The sequence below is a fragment of the Rutidosis leptorrhynchoides genome, chromosome 2 (assembly GCF_046630445.1).
Source record: "Rutidosis leptorrhynchoides isolate AG116_Rl617_1_P2 chromosome 2, CSIRO_AGI_Rlap_v1, whole genome shotgun sequence".
Taxonomy (NCBI): Eukaryota; Viridiplantae; Streptophyta; class Magnoliopsida; order Asterales; family Asteraceae; genus Rutidosis; species Rutidosis leptorrhynchoides.
In genome coordinates, this window is record NC_092334.1 from 323,627,812 (window position 1) to 323,632,050 (window position 4,239).

The 4,239-nt window shown below is 35.3% G+C and overlaps 1 non-coding gene across 1 annotated transcript; it reads left to right on the forward strand.

Moving 5' to 3' along the window:
• Positions 1-3,407: 3,407 nt before the first annotated feature.
• Positions 3,408-3,514, forward strand: LOC139895384 (small nucleolar RNA R71). The gene has a single exon (XR_011775838.1). It is a non-coding gene; the product is annotated as a small nucleolar RNA R71 (small nucleolar RNA).
• Positions 3,515-4,239: the final 725 nt, after the last annotated feature.

Sequence of the window (4,239 nt, forward strand, 5' to 3'; positions counted from 1 at the left end):
TAGATATCATCGAATTCCATGAGTTTGTAATTCTCAATATTTAAAGTCAATCTCAAGCATTGAGTAATATCAGGCTTAAAAGCTGATTTTTAATCTTTAAGGAGATTATCCTTACTTGGGGTCTGATTCATTAGTCTTATCAAGCTAATTTTCACGGCGCCCTCCCCATTTTACGAGACAGATCCTCTCATGGTTAGGATAAGTCTGACCACATGGCGACCCTGTTTGATGCTGAGGTCCGTGGATTTCCTGCTGATTTTAGAGATGACTTTTCTAGATTTTTCGTCAACCTACAGCTGGTCTGGACGACAACTTCTTGACCTACATCAAGAAGCGCGTGTCTTTTTCGGAAGACTTTACTTCCTTTTAATGATGGAATTGATTCATCGTGTAGATCCATCTTTCTTTCGAATATATTACAGTAAATTGGGTAAAACTGATTAGTTTAGTCCAAAACAAAAGTACTTGCAATAAGCTTGTACAGATATGTGATATATGTTTTAAAGAACTTGGTGAATTCTTCCCACACTCAGTTTTTATTTATTTCTTTCTTTGCCTTTTTATTCCCCTCTATTCCATTTTAAATGAATTCAAGCATTTTGGGTTGTTTCTTATTTTATGTCCTTTCCAAGGTAACAATAATTTTGGTAGTATCACCTAGTTTTATCGTTCATAAATATGTATAAACATGATTTTGAATTCATTTAGTTGAAAATTTTTCAAATTTTCACAAAATTTGGCAATTAAACCAAGTGTAAACCCGAGAGAATTTATAACCCTTCCCCACACTTGAGATCTTGCAATGCCTTCATTTGCAAGAAATCAGTAAAAATTTAAATTCATGAGGGTGATTAGTGTAGAATAATGATTTAAATTACCGAGTTTGCAAACATATTGTTGTTATTTCACATTTGATATTTTGCGTCTTGTCGTCAAAATTAGTAGCTTTTGCTGAACTTAATGACAGTCTTTGAAAGTGCGTTGTTTTATCCTGTTTTGTACATAAGATAAACTACAAACATATATACATATTTTTGAAGTTTGGTATATTACCCCACTTTCAAAAATTTATAAAATCTAATATTTTTTTGGCATACTTTAAATCTATAAAATTAAAAATAATGATAACAAAATTTGTCGTCCCGCCCTCTTGTAAAGCAATTTCGGTTCAATGACCTAGTGTTTAACTCACGACGAATTTTAGAAATCATTTTTTTTAAACTTAATTAAATAAAGTAAATTTTTGTTTTTAAAATCACACAAAACTTAAATTTAAAAAGCATATTAATTTCATATAAAACCTACAAAACAAAACAAAAAATTCAGAATGGGGGGAGCAAACTAGTTCTTTAGTGTCTGCTAGTGGAAAAGACCAATCGGATTCCATTCTTGGAACTACACGAGAACAGAACAACTAACTCTAGACAGCATTTTCTTTTTAGAACATTTTGAATCTCCCCACACTTTGGTAGCTATGGTGTCAAAATTGTGATTAACTTCATCGTCAATTTTTCTTGGACCATAATCAACTTGCATATCTGTGACTTTTGCTTTAAGCCATTGGTCGGATTCTTGTGTAATATCCACAAATTCAACTAATTTCGCCTTTTCTTTAGGCGACAGATTGGATACTAACCGGTTACATAACTTAAAGTTCCCCTTGATTCTAGCATCGCGAATTCGTTTAATAAGTTTCTTCATTGAACTATTAATAACGGGATCATTTAATTTCGTATCAACAACGGGGTTCTTTGTTATCAGGTCATCATTAGGTGTTACTCCATTTTCCCCACACTTAGGCGTTTTATTATTGTTGAGCACTACCATTAAAGTTGGTAAAACAACATGGTTCTTACCAATCGTTTTTGCTGGTTCAACGGTTTTGGTTGGTGGAGATTTAGACTTTCGAATCATAAAGGTGATCGATTTCTCATCATTACTAAGTGTCATTCTACCCTTTCTTACATCAAATAACGCCCTGGTGGACGCTAAGAATGGTCGACCTAAAATTAGAGGAATATTTGGGTCCTCTTCTATGTCAATGACAATGAATTCGACTAGAAAGGTTAAATTACCTACTTGAACGGGTAGATTGTCAGCAATTCCAACTGGGTGCTTAATGGTTTGATCAAGGAGTCGAACACTCATATCCGTTGGACTTAACTCACCTACTCCTAATCTCTTATATAATGAAAGATGCATAACACTCACACTTGCACCTAAATTCTGCTAGTGCATCATACATGACACAGTCACTTAGTAGACAAGGAACAATAAATTCACCCGGATCACCTACCCTAGGTGGAGGTTTTGGTGGAACTGTCTTCACCGGGTTTACTTCTACGGTTTTTGTTTCTTGCACTTTCTTATTCTTCTTCTTCTTCTTTTTTCCAAAGGTATCACAAACTTTATTACCTATTACTTGCTCATACTCAACTCCTTTTCTTGGAAACGGGATGGGTGTTTTGTATGGTGCCACCACTGGCTTTACATACTCGGGTGGTGGTGGTGTTGTAACTTCTTCATTGTTACTCACATCTAAAACTTTCCCATCTTCTGGTGTTGGTTTTTCAGAATTTATTGATACCATGTTAACATTTTCATTCCGAGGATTTACTTCATTATTACTCGGTAGCTTTCCTTGTTCCCTTTCACTCATCAATCTAACAAGAGTACCTACTTGTTTTTCTAGATTCAAAATGGAAGTTTGTTGAGTTCTAAATGACTGATCAAACCTCTCATTCGTTTGGGTTTGAGTTTCAATAAATTGTGTTTGAGATTCAACTAGCTTAAATACCACTTCTTCCAGATTTGACTTTTTCTCTTCTGTTTGTTGTGGTGGTTTATACAAGCCAGGTCTTTGTTGATTGAAAGTGTTGTTTTGAGTTGGTTGGTTATTCGGACCTTGTTGGTTGTATGAGTTATTATTGGGTCCATTTGGATTGTAAAGAATGTTTTGATTTCGATTAAAGTTTAGCCTTGGCGGTTGATAATTATTTTGATAATTATTTCCCAGCCTTTGGTTTATGTAGGAAACATTCTCTCGTTGTTCCATCGTTTGCTCAACATTACAATCTTTCGTTAAGTGTGGTACACCGCATTGCTCACAACTGATTCGTATTGCGTGAATATCTTTTGTCATCTTTTCCATTCGTCTCTCAAAAGCATCTATTTTTGCAGAAACAGAATCAAAGTTATGGCTAGAATCAGCTCTAGCCGCTTTAGATGAATGGAAAATATCTTTTTCCTGGTGCCACTCATGAGAGTGGGATGCTGTGTTATCAATGATCTTGTGAGCTTCGGTTGCGGTTTTCTTCATAATGGAACCACCAGCTGCTGTGTCGATGTCTTTTCGTGTGGCGATGTCTACATCTTTATAGAAGATTTGTACTATTTGAAAAGTATCTAGACCGTGTTGAGGACATCCTCTCAACATCCTTCCGAATCTTGTTCATGCCTCATATAACGTTTCATTTGGCTTTTGCACGAATGTGGCAATTTCTCCTTGAAGTCTCATGGCTTTAGATGCCGGAAAGAATCTTTGAAGAAATTTCTCAACTAAAATATCCCATGAGTCAATCGTTCCTTCAGGTAACGATTCTAACCAATCTTTGGCTTCTCCTTTTAATGTCCATTTGAACAACATAAGATAAATAGTTTCATCCTCAACTTCTCGGATTTTAAATAGATTACAAATCCTATTAAAAGTTCGAAGATGTTCGTTTGGATCTTCTTTTGTTGTACCATCAAATTGGCACTGATTGGTGATCATGTGTAGGATTTGTCCTTAGATTACAAAATCTGATGCTCTAACATCTGGCTGATTAATGGCGTGACCTTGGCCCGTGTGTTTGTGACTCTCATTCGGTCTTCCATACTTTGAGGTTCTGTTACTTCCATAATTGAATTTGTTGAATCTGAATCACTAGAAGATTCTGATTTAACTGTTTGTGGTTCAGGAGGAATGATTAGTGGTTCAGGATCTTGGAATTGTCCTTGAATATCCTCCGAATTCTCAGTTGTGAAGTCGGGTTCAAAAAATGGATTATCGGAAATTTGAGTTGGAGAACTTGTTCGACTAGATGATGATTCTAAAGAAAAATCAACGGCAACAATATTGGCTAGATGCCTTGATCGAGTTACAGGTGGTGAACGTATGAAAGGTGGTGAACGTTTTGCTCGGTGCATTCACTGAATATCCTATTAGTTATAAAAATAAAAATTATATAAGTTATCAAA